Genomic DNA, 15,405 nt, shown 5'->3' with positions numbered 1-15,405 from the left:
TACCAGGGCAATGGCAGCTGTTACTGGGAGGGTTGAGGGATGGCATGGGGGATGTTAAATGGTTTGATTGGAAAACGGCTGCTATGTCACTGGGGAAAATCCAAAACTTCCCATCAATAAAGCAGCCAATTAGACTTTTGAAGCATAGAGCTTGAAGGGGTCACACAGGCCATCTAATCCAACCCCCTGCTTATTGCAGGATCAGCCCCTGAGTGCCTCCTCCTCCAACCGGCTTGCCTGTCTGTCCAGCCAATCGCCTTCCATCCCCCACCCCTGACCACCCCTCCCCCTTCCACTTCCCTCCGAGGCTCGGCGGCTGCAGATCCCTGCCGTGTGAGAGCTGCCTCTGCCTGTGAGTTCCCTGACAGCTGCCTGCAGCCTTAACAGGTCCTGGGGGGAGGAGAGGCCATCCACAGAGTTTTTCTACTCCACTCCCTAGTCCAGGGGTAGTCAACCTGTGGTCCTCCAGATGTCCATGGACTACAATTCCCATGAGCCTCTGCCAGCAAATGCTGGCAGGGGCTCATGGGAATTGCAGTCCATGGACATCTGGAGGACCACAGGTTGACTACCCCTGCGCTAATCCTTAATAAGTCTCTGTCCAGCCGCTGCTTGAAAGCCACCAGTGAGTTGAGCTGACCACCTCTTTAGGCAGCCAACTCCGTGCTGAACTATTCAGACTGTCGATTCCCCCCCCCCCCCTGATATCCAGCTGGTACCATCCTACATGCAACCCATGACTGCAGGTCCTAACTTCTGCTGCCAACAGGAACTGTTCTTTGCCCTCCTCCAGGGGTCAATTTTCAAAGAGAGCCATCATGTCCCATTTTACCACATTATTTCTCAAAACTCCAGAGCAAAGCAGGGGTAGTCAAACTGCGGCCCTCCAGATGTCCATGGACTACAATTCCCATGAGCCCCTGCCAGCATTAGCATTCCCATGAGCCCCTGCCAGCGTTAGTGTCACTATTATGGGATAGTCACTATTCTTAAGAGCCTCTTGTGGCACAGAGTGGTAAGGCAGCAGACACGCAGTCTGAAAGCTCTGCCCATGAGGCTGGGAGTTCAATCCCAGCAGCCGGCTCAAGGTTGACTCAGCCTTCCCTCCTTCCGAGGTCGGTAAAATGAGGACCCAGCTTGCTGGGGGGTAAACGGTAACGACTGGGGAAGGCACTGGCAAACCACCCCGTATTGAGTCTGCCATGAAAACGCTGGAGGGCGTCACCCCAAGGGCCAGACATGACCCGGTGCTTGCACAGGGGATACCTTTACCTTTATTATGGGATGAATACAATAAATAAATGATAAAATGAATAACACCGCCTCCGTATTCCTCCGCATGGAAGATACGACTGACTTTTTGGATCTCCCCAGTTTCCCTTCCCCACTAAGCCTCTTTTAGTGGTTGTGAGCTTGTGTCTTTGCTTTGGGTGAGCAAAATCCGTTAACGTCTTTTTTTCCTGTTGTGTGCTTTTTCAGAGACTGGTTCCTGACTCCATTCATTGGCGTTTATTCCCAGGTAATTTGTCTCTCATCTGTACTTAATTTATGGTGCACTTTGAAGACTTTTGCCCGGGGAGTCCTTCCAATTCTGCTTGCTCTCTTTTTTTTGTTTTTTGCGCAGTATAAATCATAAATGTAAAATCTATTATTTAATAACTCTTTCCCTTTTCCTTTCCTTTTTCTTACCCAATGAATAATTATTATTCTTGGAGGATGCTGCAGTAGGTAGATTTTATGGCCTTAGGCCATCACAATACATGTGCAGAGTGTATGAAATCAAGATAAAATAAAAGTGAAATTCTAAAATCATTAGACTAAAAATGGATAACATGGTTTTGGTTTGGGGCAGGGCCATACGGGCAGGGAAGAGGGTCTTTGGCTGGAGTCTCACCATGGCTCTGGACGGTCCTTCCCGTTTGCTTCTCAGAAGAAGCCTCCGAAGTTGAAGTTGAAGGACTGCAATCTGGATTTTCAGATACTTAAATGGATAGGGAATTGGTTCGAGAACCGCACTCAAAGAGTTGTTGTCAATGGTGTTTCATCAGACTGGAGGGAGGTGAGTAGCGGGGTACCTCTGGGCTCGGGGCTCGGTCCGGTACTTTTTAACATATTTATTAATGATCTAGATGAGGGGGTGGAGGGACTACTCATCAGGTTTGCAGATGACACCAAATTGGGAGGACTGGCAAATACTCCGGAAGATAAAGACAGAGTTCAACGAGATCTGAACACAATGGAAAAATGGGCAAATGAGAACAAGATGCAATTTAATAAAGATAAGTGTAAAGTTCTGCATCTGGGTCAGAAAAATGAAAAGCATGCCTACTGGATGGGGGATATGCTTCTAGGTAACAGTGTGTGTGAACGAGACCTTGGGGTACTTGTGGATTGGAAACTAAACATGAGCAGGCAGTGTGATGCAGCGGTAAAAAAGGCAAATGCCATTTTGGGCTGTATCAACAGGGGCCTCACATCAAAATCACAATATGTCATAGTCCCATTGTATACGGCACTGGTCAGACCACACCTGGAGTACTGTGTGCAGTTCTGGAGGCCTCACTTCAAGGAGGACGTAGATAAAATTGAAAGGGTACAGAGGAGAGCGACGAAGATGATCTGGGGCCAAGGGACCAAGCCCTATGAAGATAGGTTGAGGGACTTGGGAATGTTCAGCCTGGAGAAAAGGAGGTTGAGAGGGGACATGATGGCCCTCTTTAAGTATTTGAAAGGTTGTCACTTGGAGGAGGGCAGGATGCTGTTTCCGTTGGCTGCAGAGGAGAGGACACGCAGTAATGCGTTTAAACTACAAGTACAACGATATAGGCTAGAGATCAGGAAAAAAATTTTCACAGTCAGAGTAGTCCAGCAGTGGAATAGGCTGCCTCAGGAGGTGGTGAGCTCCCCCTCCCTGGCAGTCTTCAAGCAAAGGTTGGAGACACACTTTTCTTGGATGCTTTAGGATGCTTAGGGCTGATCCTGCGTTGAGCAGGGGGTTGGACTAGATGGCCTCTATGGCCTCTTCAAACTCTATGATTCTATGAGGCAGGGGCATTGAAGACAGCAATGAGCTTCAGGGCTTTGAAATGCATCTCCCATTTGAAGAAGCTGGGTTTTTTTTTTACACCCCACTTTTCACTACCCAAAGGAGTCTCCAGGCGACTTACAAACAACTTTCCCTTAACTCTCCCCACGGCAGATACTCTTCTGGGTAGCTCTTGGGGTGCTTGTGGACTGTAAGCTAAATATGAGCAGACAGAGTGATATGGCGGTAAAGGAGGCGAATGCAGTCTGGGCTGTATCCACATCTCAGCAAAATCACAAGATGTCATAGTGCATGCCACATTGGTCAGTGCAGTTCTGGAGGCCTCACTTCAAAAGGGATGTGGACAAAATTGAGAAGGTGCAGAAGACAGATATGAGGAAAGGCTGAGGGACTTGGGAATGTTCAGCCTGGAGAACAAGAGGCTGAGAGGGGACATGGTGGCTCGCTCTATTTGAAAGATTGTCAGAGGAGGACAGGGAGACGTTCCTGGTGGCAGCGGAGGATAGGGCCCACAGTAACAGGTTTAAACTACATGGTGAACAGTATCGGTTTGATATCAGGGGAAAAATTTCCGCAGTGAGAGTAGTTCGGCAGTGGGATGGGCTCCCTAAAGAGGTGGTGAGCTCCCCCTCACTGGTGGTCTTCAAGCAGTGCCTGGACAGAGACTTATCATGGATGCTTGAGGCTGATCCTGCCTTGAGCAGGGGGTGGGACTAGATGGCCTCTATGGCCCCTTCCAACTCTAGGATTCTAACAGACGCTCTGAGGGGCCGAGAGAGCTTCACAAGTACCCCTCTGCAAGAGTAGCTCTAAGGGAACTGTGACTGGCCCAAGGTCACCCAGCTGGCTGCCTGTGGAGGAGTGGGGAATCAAACCCACTCAACGGGCTGGATGGTAACTTAGGAACAGAGGAACATTCAAGGCTGGGGAAATGCTGCAGGGAGCGATCATGCATTCCAATCTGCACAACAGTCCCAGCCCAAGACAGGGACACGCCACGGCAGTTTAGAAAAAGGTCTAATTTAAATACTCAACGGCACAGAAACCATTATGTAATTTATTTACTCCGTTAAAAAAAACAAAAACTAGTATGCTCTACCTTTTGATCAGCTCGGGGGGGGGGGGAATGCGAAAACAGCTTACAGGAATAAAAGATTCAAAGTTCAGCCCCTTATAAAAGCAGAAAGGGGGAAAGCAATCAGAGACCGCGAGTAAAAGGAGCAGGATGGGAAATCAAAGGGGCCTCTGTTCCAACACCAACTCTTTATGTAATGTGTTCCCCAATTCATCTTGAGACAGCTTAGTGGGGTTATTTGGAGCTTGCCACTGGCCGCCCGTAAAAATTCAGGCTCCCTGAGCAGTTGGGCCTTCTTGACAAGCAATGATTAAGCAAACAGTTCCAGGCTGGGCTTCTTTGCCTCTTCCCCTTCACCTCCAGTCGAGGCCGGAAAGCCCATCTCCGGTTCCTGCACCCAAACACCCCAGATTTCTCCAGGCCCATGTCCTGAATTGTCCTCATTTGCATTTCTAATTATTTCCCAGGCTAGCGCCCCTCCTCAGGCCATTTGGAGGCTTTCTTGTCGAAAGTGACTCTTTAACCCGCATCTCCGAGGGGTGCCAGTGGAGCTGGGATTAAGTAAAGGAATAGATAGGACTGTTTGCAGATAGAAAAGCCCCTGACGATAGCCAGACAACAAAGGAACCACGACATCCTAATCAAAGTGCCGTCTCACCAAGGACAAAAGGATTCTGCGGACCTGAACCTCGGCTGACGCAATGACTAATTTTATCGTGTACGTCTTGAAGGGCTCTTGTTCAGCATCGCCGAAAAACCCTCCAGCTGGATGCCAAGAAAGCTACCTCCCCTTCTGCAGTTCACGTCGTAAGAACCCAAGAATAGCCAGAAAGATCAGACTGGTGGTTCAGGACTCAGTTCCCAACCACAGCCGGTCTGATGCCCCCGGAAGTCGACAAGCAGATGCCCACGGACAGCTCTCCTTACCTCTTGCACTTCTGGGGAAGTTTCCTCCAGGAATGTTGACATTTGGTCCACAGCAGCCCTTTCAATCAACTTCCCCAGAAATGCTAAGTACAAGATGAGGTAATAGTCAGGCTCCTGTGGGTCCAGAGAGGGTGTTTTCAGCAACAGGATTATTTCCTCGAGGGGGGCCCCTATTCTTATATCAGTTGTTTTTAGGAGCCACGATGGGCGTGGGTCTAGTGGTTGGCCTCCTTGCTCTTAGCAGCCTGTCCACTTCAGCTAATGAGAGTCGTCTGAAGCAGGAGTAGTCAACCTGTGGTCCTCCAGATGTCCATTGGACTACAAACGCTGGCAGGGGCTCATGGGAATTGTAGTCCATGGACATCCGGAGGACCACAGGTTGACTACCCCTGGTTTGAAGTATCTCGGTGTTCTCTCCAAGGATGGCCAAGGGGCCTCTGGTTCACTTTCTGTGTCCAAGGTTGGAGGAAGGTCATTCTTTAGGCTTCAAGAAATCCCAGAAATTGTGCAATCATGCAAAATGTGACTGGGAAGCATAGCAGTGCACATGCCCATCTGGGGCCCCTCCCATCCCCTTCCCACCCCCACCCATCCTGGCCCATCACTGGCCATTTTGGGAAAGGCAGGTCAACATACATGGGCATATATAAAAGATAAATGTTTAACAAATTTAAACAATATATAAATTAACTCCTGGCTATTTAGGAAACCCAGGGCCATCAAGAAAACCCAGGGTTTCATGAGCCTCTGGTTAAGAAAGCTAGGCCTAAATAAGAGGTAGTCAAACTGCGGCCCTCCAGATGTCCGTGGACGACAATTCCCATGAGCCCCTGCCAGCGAACGCTGGCAGGGGCTCCTGGGAATTGTCGTCCACGGACATCTGGAGGGCCGCAGTTTGACTACCCCTGGCTAAAGCATCCAGCTGTCCAGCTGCTGCTTGAAGACCGCCAGTGAGGGGGAGTTTGCTACCTCCTTAGGCAGCCAACTCCACAAACTGACTAAAAAATGTTTCCCTGACACCCAGTTTAAACTCAGTACTCCAGGTCCTCTCCTCTGCTCCCAACAAGAACTGCTCCCTGCCCTCCTCCAAGGGGTGACCTTCCAGATCCTTCAAGAGGGCCACCCTGTCCCCTCTCCGCCCTCTTCTTCTCCAGGCTGAACATTCCCCAGTCCCTCAGCCTGTCCTCACAGGACTTTAGATACTCTTCGACTAGATCACTACTTGTTTCAAACCAGCTGTTCCATTTAGCATCTCCCCACCGATGCATTTTCCGCCGTTTCCAGCCCCTATTATAAACCAGCTGGCTTTATGGCCGTACACTTCATGCCTCCAGTGAAAGCACATGAAAGGCAGCATTTCTGCCGTCCTGACTGACAGGCGCACGCTTTTGAACCTTGCCGGCGGTTCTTTCAGCAGAGGCTTCAAACAAAAGACCGGGACCGGCGCTGGCTTTGTCGCTCAGCTCAAGTTGTTGGGTCAGCTGGGACGTCTTTGGGGAAACCATCATCGCCGTTAACAAAAGCCTTGCGGAACGGCAGCTTTTCAGCAGACAATGTCTCCAGACTTCTTGAAATAATACGGGAGTCGAGGCCCGAGAGCCACTGATCCCGCCAACCTCTTGGGCTCTTTCGTCCAGCATTGCAAATGTGCCAACTGTCCCCATCTATCAGGACCCGTCTCCCTCTGCTCTGGCCAATCGCTGTTTTCAGTGACTTTGCTTTCGGGGGGTGCCTGTTATTTTTGTTTTTAATGAGCATGAGACGATACTGCTTTCATTCTTTGGATTTCAGCCAGGGTTTCATAGAATCCCAGAATCATAGAGTTGGAAGGGACCTCATGGGTCATCCAGTCCAACCCCCCGCTCAACACAGGATCAGCCCTCAGCATCCTAAAGCATCCAAGAAAAGTGTGTATCCAACCTTTGCTTGAAGACTTCCAGTGAGGGGGAGCTCACCACCTCCGTAGGCAGCCTACTTCTAGAAACTAGATAGAATCATAGAATCCTAGATTTGGAAGGGGCCATACAGGCCATCTAGTCCAACCCCCTGCTCAACGCAGGATCAGGCCAAAGCATCTGAAAGCAACCAAGATCTCCACAGAGATCTAGATCTCTGCCTTTCTCGACTTTTTTACCATTGAGGAACCCCTGAAAAAATTCTTCAGGCTTCCAGAAACCCCAAAATGAGGGTCGGAGAGATTATACGGTGTTGTCAAACTCCGCCCCCCCTCTCAAAATGGCCAATGATGGGCCAGGAGAGGGGAGGGGCCCTGGGAAGAAGCCCCAAGGTTTCACGAAACCATTTGAGAAAGTCTGATGCAGAGTATTATGGATGCCCCCTAGCTAAGTGCAAATGTCTATACAACTGAAGCACATAAACATTTAGGTTTTCCGCCCAGGAACCCTGTGAGGAGCTCCACAGCAGAGGATAAGTGCTCAGGGCCTCTGTAGGTCCATTGTGGTTTTTCCTGTGTACCTGAACCAAAAGAACAAAGCCCCGTTTGGCTTTTAAATACCGAAGGCTAAAATTGAACCTGGCAGGAGGACAGAACTTTTTGGCAGCGTGCAGAAATGGAGGGGTGGGACTGCGGCTGGGATGAAACCAGAAGCATGGTCTTCTTTTTTTCTTCTTCCCAATCTTGAAAAACTGCAGGGAGTCTGATGAAAAGAAAGGGAAGTGATCTTCCATGTGCTGATCAGGAGAGGGAAGACTGCCGAGGCTGGACCCAGGAGCGGTTTAAGGCAGGGGTGGTCAACCTGTGGTCCTCCAGATGTTCATGGACTACAATTCCCATGAGCCCCTGTGGTCAACCTGTGGTCCTCCAGATGTTCATGGACTACAATTCCCATGAGCCCCTGCCAGCTGACGCTGGCAGGGGCTCATGGGAATTGTAGTCCATGAACATCTGGAGGACCACAGGTTGACCACCCCTGTTTTAAGGATTCGTGGGGCTCTAGCAGAGCACAGTTGTGGTGGGAACAGCCAGACTGGGGGCAAAGGGGCTCCCATGGCCGAATGGGATGTCACTGACGGTCCTTAAAGAAGGAAAGGGGACGAGGAGCGAGCCTGTGGCCCTGATCCATGGGGAGGGGAGGGCATTGCATGGAGCCCGGAGCACGTGCTACCTGGATAAACCAGCCCTGGCTGGACCCCAAGGGGGGAACAGAACTCGGTCGATCAGTGGCCATTACAGGGAATCTCCAGGCTCCACCAGGATACTTGGCAGCAAAAAGGCGAAGTAGCTAACAGCAAGTCTTGGATTGTGCCGAAATGAAGCTGCTCATCCTTTGTGAAAGCTCACTGAACAGAGTCAACAGAAGAACATCAAGTCCAAAAAGTTTCCAGAAAACATGCCTGCAACATGCTGGTGGGGGCTCATGGGGATTGTAGTCCATGGACACCTGGAGAGCCACAGTTTGGTGCTGGCAGAGGCTCATGGGAACTGTAGAACCATGGACACCTGGAGAACCACAGTTTGCCCTGGCAGGGGCTCATGGCCATTGTAGTCCATGGATACCTGGAGAGCCACAGTTTGCCCTGGCAGGGGCTCATGGCCATTGTAGTCCATGGATACCTGGAGAGCCACAGTTTGCCCTGGCAGGGGCTCATGGCCATTGTAGTCCATGGATACCTGGAGAGCCACAGTTTGCCCTGGCAGGGGCTCATGGCCATTGTAGTCCATGGATACCTGGAGAGCCACAGTTTGCCCTGGCAGGGGCTCATGGCCATTGTAGTCCATGGATACCTGGAGAGCCACAGTTTGCCCTGGCAGGGGCTCATGGCCATTGTAGTCCATGGATACCTGGAGAACCACAGTTTGCCCTGGCAGGGGCTCATGGCCATTGTAGTCCATGGATACCTGGAGAGCCACAGTTTGCCCTGGCAGGGGCTCATGGCCATTGTAGTCCATGGATACCTGGAGAGCCACAGTTTGCCCTGGCAGGGGCTCATGGCCATTGTAGTCCATGGATACCTGGAGAGCCACAGTTTGTCCAAGCAGGGGCTCATGGCCATTGTAGTCCATGGATACCTGGAGAACCACAGTTTGCCCTGGCAGGGGCTCATGGCCATTGTAGTCCATGGATACCTGGAGAGCCACAGTTTGCCCTGGCAGGGGCTCATGGCCATTGTAGTCCATGGATACCTGGAGAGCCACAGTTTTGCCACCCCTGCCATAGAGTATATCATGGAGCGTTCCTACGACTTCATGTGTCATTCATCTCCTAGTCCCACCTGGATGCTGGCAACCCTACTTGGTATTCATGCAGGTTTTGGGGGTAGGGATCCAGTGGGTTTCCAGCAGGCTCAGTCAGGATGGATTGCCACAAATCCTGGCATGAATTCTCCCACCCTCTAAACTCATTGCAATATTGTACAGAGCAGGTAACTAACTCAAGTCCTACGGAAATGATTGTTTATCTGTGCAGTATTCAGAGCAATATCCAAAAGCAAACCAACTAATCTCTATTTCCATGCATGCCCTCGATTCTCCCAATCAAGACGAATCTAACCCTAGTGGTGAATCATTCACCTGCCTCCATAACCATGCCCTAATCATACAAGCTGGGAAGGCATTTTTGGCTAAGATACAAAACATCCTGAATTTCACCTTTCTCAATGTGTCACTGCCAACCATAGAAGATTTGACAAGCGAAGAATTGTCCTGAAAATCAGGGCATGGCTCAGTAAATAGGGCCATCACCAAAATACTAGAAATACTAGAAAAGTTCAACCTAATAATTCAGTGCTGCTGTCCATTTTCATCTTACCTGGAGCATCTAAAAATCCAGTGTGGTGCGTAAAAAGAAACTGTCCTCATGCAAGCACTGTCAAGGGCCTCTTATTGAAATCAGAGAGACGTTTGCTAGTGCAGTCAGAAGGATGTGGCTCCCCATTTGACATTTGTCTGCATACACAAAAGCATCATGCAGAGCTGCCTTCCACTGAGTGACACACAAAATCTCTCAAGGTTAGGCTGGGGCTGTCAGGGTAGGAATGAGAGAAATGGATTTTTATACTGTACCTTCTCCTTCCTCCCCCTACAACAAACACCCTGCGAGATATGGGGGAAGGCAAGAGAGCTCTGACGGATCTGCTGTGAGAACAGCTCAACGAGAACTGTCTCTAGTCCAAGGTCACCCACCTGGCTGCAGGGGGAGGAGTGGAGAATCAAATCCAGATCTCCAGTTTAGAGGCCTCCAGTCGTGAATGCCGCGCTGGCTCTTTCACATCACCTACCGTTTGATTCCTAATTGGAGAAGTCAGGGGTTGAATTTGGGATTTTCTGCACACTAAACAGCTGCTCAGCCACTAAGCATTTGCTCCACACAAATGATGTTACCGCCAAATAATTTTACTGTATATGAAGCTCTAGGTCAGGGGTAGTCAAACTGCAGCCCTCCAGATGTCCGTGGACTACAATTCCCAGGAGCCCCTGCCAGCATTCGCTGGCAGGGGCTCCTGGGAATTGCAGTCCACGGACATCTGGAGGGCCGCAGTTTGACTACCCCTGCAATAGACCCTCTTGCCCAACTGCAAAAGGATGGGGATCCCCCCCTCAACCTCTCTGAGCACGCCTTCTGAGAAAGCATAAGTGGGCACAGCCACAAAATGGCTGCCACAGGAGGCGGAGCCAGCCACAAAATGGCCGCTGCAGCTCACCTTCAGTCATCCAGTGAAGATCCTTGTGTTGCAGTGGCAAATCCTGGCCAAGCCGTGTTTTTTTAAATCTCCACTTTTAAAAATACTTGGCAGGTATCAGGAAAGGTGTGGGCGGGAGCCCCGATGCCCCCCCAGACACCCCGATGGGGACCCCTGGACTAGCACAACAACTTTTTAAGGTCCCACAATGCTCCTGTGTGTGTCTCCCCCCCCCCCCCCCGCGATTCTCAGGAGCCAGCATCCAGTTTTAAATTCTGGAGGGATGGTCAAAGCTGAAGACTTCCACAGCATCAATAGTTGAGCTACAGGATCCCAAGCAAGCGTGTGCCATCTCAACTGCAGCATTACTGCAACAACCTCTCCGCTTTTTTGGAAGCCGAATCGTCTCCCTGCTGCAATTCCAGGAGGCAAGGCGAGCCCCCCCCCCCAGCTCCACATGTGGCCGCGCGCCAGGATTGCTTGAGAGTCAGGTTTCTGCCGGAGCTATTTCAGCCAGATTGGCGGAGGACGTGTTCGGAACTGATAACCGAGCAAATGACGGCCAAGCCGCGATCAGACTGCTGAAGAGAAGTAATTTCGAAGTAAAATAATAAATAGGAATCAAAGGATGTGCCTTGCACACTGCTGCAATCCCCTCTTCGGCAGCGTAATAATACGGCCGGTAGAGCTCTCCACCGCTGCTGGGAGAGGAGAGGAGAGGAGAGGAGAGGAGAGGAGAGGAGAGGAGAGGAGAGGAGAGGAGAGGAGAGGAGAGGAGAGGAGAGGAGAGGAGAGGAGAGGAGAGGGGGAGTGAAAAATGCCACCATGTATTTTTAGAAGACAGAAGGTAGAATCCAAGTTGGAGGGATGGTTCCCCTGGCAGAGAAAGACCCGTCAGGCGTAGGGGTTACAGGCCACCTCTCTGCAACCACGAGGGTCTGGAAGCCCACATTCAGATCAGAGCCTGGCACCCACCTTCCCTCTCCGGTTCCTCTGCATCTGCCCTGCGCTCCTTGAGTCCCTGTTACGCTGCCAGCAAAAAGCGAGCACAGCAAAAAGTTGCAAATCCCGGCACTCCATAAACCATCGCAGCATGGCAGACGCAGGTCGGGATTCGGGGGCACGGCAGGGCCTGGCCTACGTCATCGAGACAGAAGCACGGTTCCTGCCAGGGGCTCTGTTGGGGACAAATTTGAGGCAAGCCTCCACTGGTTCTGAATGCGCCTGTCGGGAGTCCACACCAGCCCCGTGAGCCAGACCTCTCCAGGGTCTCAAGCAGAGAAAGGCCCTTCCCCAACACCTGGGTGGCACGGCCTGTACCATCGCTGCAACCACGGCCGTCCGCAGAGGTCCGCTCCCCTCAGGTGAACAGAGGCCAGGTGGGACGCAGACAGACCTGGGAGGGCATCCAAGTCCTCATGTGTGCCCAGCCACTAGGCCAGGGGTAGTCAAACTGCGGCCCTCCAGATGTCCATGGACTACAATTCCCAGGAGCCCTTGCCAGCATTCGCCAGCGCTCTTAGCATGGGCGGAGCAAGTGTCTTTCACCCCTGGGGACACTCCAGCTATGCCCCTGCCTTCCCTTTCCCCAGCAGGCCCACCTCCCCAATTCACTCTGGCTCAGGGCTGCAGAGTCTCTCAGCTGTCCAGCAGCACCTTGGGCCTTGCCTTGAGCCTTCGCAGAAAGGAACCCTGGCATTCCTCAGGATAACCGGGCACCAATGCTTGTCCAGAGGGGCACTGGTGGGTCTGTATGCGCCCGAGAATGCAAGAATAAGCCATTATGAGATCCAGCTGCAACTGGTGCCCACCTTGCATGCACAAAACCTCCCCTCTCCCCCTCCCGCCCATCCATGCGCACCACACAAACATTGCAAGACTGTCACCTTTGCAGTCTTGCCACCGCCCGGCTCCCCCGGGACTTGCTGTCAGGGCTGCTTCACGCCTCCGGCAACGCTGGGCCACGGCCTCCCCATCTCCCTGAGGCCGGGCCCTTCCCTGCCCCTTCCCAGCCTGCCCTACATCCAACCTAATCCCTTCCCTGGAGTCTTAGGTTCAGCCGGCCGGCCGTCTGCTAGCAACCGCCTGGCTAATTCCGCAGGGAGAAGCCGGAGGGGAACCTTGGCAGGCCGCCCTCCCACTGCCCCAAGAGCGGCTGAGTCGGAGCTGCCCTGGGGCTCCCAAAAAACTGTCAACTGGTCACGTCGGCGAGCGGGGCTGGTTACGGGGGGAGCCGTCCGGCTCGCCTTTGGAAGGCGAGGGGTCGAACCGAGGCCAGCTGATCCATGTTGGAGCACACGGGCCCATGCTGCCAGGACCCCCCAGTCTCTCTCTTCCCCCCTTTTCTCTCTTTACGGACACTCGGGGTGACACCACTGTGTGGGGGGGAGGGCGCTCTGCCCCCAGTCTGGCTGCTCCCATCGCAATGTTACTCTGCTAGGGCCCGACCAGGGGTAGTCAACCTGTGGTCCTCCAGAGGTCCATGGACTGCAATTCCCATGAGCCCCTGCCAGCTAACGCTGGCAGGGGCCCATGGGAATTGTAGTCCATGGACCTCTGGAGGACCACAGGTTGACTACCCCAAACCACTCCTGGGTCCATCGACGGTCCCCCCAAGCCTCACGGGCCACAAAGGGGGTCTGGGCTGCACGGTGACTCCTGGAAAGGGGACCCCGGCTGGACTCCTTTGCTCCGCGGCGTCCTTTCCCGTCCGGCGGGCTGCAGCCGGTCCTCTGCAGCCCCGAAGCGAGAGCCCTCTAGGCCCCCCCGAGGGATAGCACTTCTCACCCGGCCGCTCCTCCGCGGCGCTGCCTTCCCCGCGGGAGGCGCCACGGAGGAGCGCCCCCTCCCCACCATTTCCCACCCTTCTCCCTCGCCCAGTTTGGACCCACAACTTCCCCCCTACACACACACAGACACACACACACACACGCGGACGCGCTCCCCCCCCCCGGCGTCCCCCCAACTTCTCCCGCCCGCCCTGGAGGGCATCGCGGCGCCGGTCCGAGGACGTCCCCCCCCTCCAGGTGCGCTTCAGTGCTTTGCCGCACCTGTGCAGCCCCATCCCCGTAGGAGGGAGGGAGGGAGGGGGGAGCACCGAATAAAACTTCTTTGCCGGGCCGGCGGGTCCCTCCCGGGCAGACGGGGCCGGAGGAAAGGTCGCCCCCCCAACCCACCCACGCACCCACCCACCCAGTCCCGTCCCGTCCCGTCCCGTCGGTGGCTCACCGTGGCCGGCAGGCTGCGGGGCGGCTGTGCTGGGGCTGGGGCTGGGGCTGGGAGCCGGGCGCCCGACACACCCGCCCGCCGCGCTGCAGCCCGCCCGCCGCTCATGGAGGGCCGCCCGGCTGGCTCCGCTCCGCTCCGCTCCGATCGGCTGGCAGGCTGGCTGGCTGGCTGACAGCTCCCGCGCCGCGCCGCGCCGCGCCGCCCCGCCCCCTGGCCCAGGCCCCGCCCCCTGCGCTCGCCCCGCCCCTCCCTCCCGCGCCGCTGGCGGAGGAGCCCCGACTGGGCGCCCGAGGGGAGGGGAGGAGGGGAGGGGAGGGGGGCGCTCCCGCGGCCTCAGTCGACCCTCGCCGGGCGCGAAGGGGAGCCAAGGCGGGAGGAGAGCCGGGGCGGCGGGCATGGCCTGGGGGCCGGGCGTAAAACCGAGGGCGGGAGGACCACGTGCCCCCAAGTAGCAGGCCAGGGTACACTGCCCCTGGACATGGGAGTTCTATTTGGTACCTCAGCTAATGGCCAGCGATGGACCCTGCCGCTGCCGTTAATCTCTCCGCTTTTAATGTCACCCAAAGTAGCACCTGGGATTAATTCATCCATCTTGCAACAGGCGACAACAGCGGACACGAAGGCATCGGTCCCTCCAGAATCATAGAATACTAGAGTTGGAAGGGACCTCATGGGTCATCTAGTCCAACCACCTGCACTAGGCAGGACACTCGCATCCAGACTGATTTTTGTTGTTGCGAGGGGCGAAGTCGTGTCCGACCCATCGCGGCCCCCTGGACAATGATCCTCCAGGCCTTCCTGTCCTCTACCATTCCCCGGAGTCCATTTAAGTTTGCACCGACTGCTTCAGTGACTCCATCCAGCCACCTCGTTCTCTGTCGTCCCCTTCTTCTTTTGCCCTCCCAGCATCAGGCTCTTCTCCAGAGAGTCCTTCCTTCTCATGAGGGGGCCAAAGTATTGGAGTTTCATCTTCAGGATCTGGCCTTCTAAGGAGGAGTCCAGACTGATAGCCTATATTAATAATAATAATAATAATAATAATAATAATAATAATAATAATAATAATAATAATAATAATAATAATACACCTTAGCACAAATCGCAGTGCGTTTGCTGTTCCACGGTCCTGGATGTTTTAACTCCCCAGCCGGGAGAGTTGATTTTTGGGGGAGGGGAGGGTGCCCCTGTCCTTGCTTTGAATCCGCCTTCAAAGAGGTAGAGAGGAGCCGGAAGGGGGCTGGGAAAGGGGGGAGGTGGAGGAGAAAACACAAGGGAAGAAAGGGAACTGAAGACATGCCGGAATGGGTGACGAACAACTCATCATCATATGAAACTGTTTTGCCCATATAAAAAGTATAAAAAGTTTGCAGTCTTGACGGGCTACACTGGAAAACAAAGATCGCTGCTTAAAAGCTGCCACAAAGCGATCAGCATCATGAAGTCCCAGATTCTCTTGGCTCTTCTCTGAGCTGGCTGCGCCCCTAGTGGC

The 15,405-nt window shown here is 53.5% G+C and overlaps 1 protein-coding gene across 1 annotated transcript in view; it reads right to left on the bottom strand.

Moving 5' to 3' along the window:
• GPRC5B (G protein-coupled receptor class C group 5 member B) overlaps nucleotides 1-14,083 on the bottom strand; it is a 32,647-nt gene extending 18,564 nt beyond the window's left edge. The window contains exon 1 of the mRNA XM_077317160.1: nucleotides 13,917-14,083. The gene's annotated coding sequence lies outside the window, so the exon portion shown is untranslated. The remainder of the gene's footprint in view (nucleotides 1-13,916) is intronic.
• Between the last annotated feature and the right edge of the window lie 1,322 nt (nucleotides 14,084-15,405).

This window comes from Paroedura picta, chromosome 17 (genome assembly GCF_049243985.1).
Source record: "Paroedura picta isolate Pp20150507F chromosome 17, Ppicta_v3.0, whole genome shotgun sequence".
NCBI classification, from domain to species: Eukaryota; Metazoa; Chordata; class Lepidosauria; order Squamata; family Gekkonidae; genus Paroedura; species Paroedura picta.
This window is presented reverse-complemented; position numbering and strand designations above follow the sequence as displayed.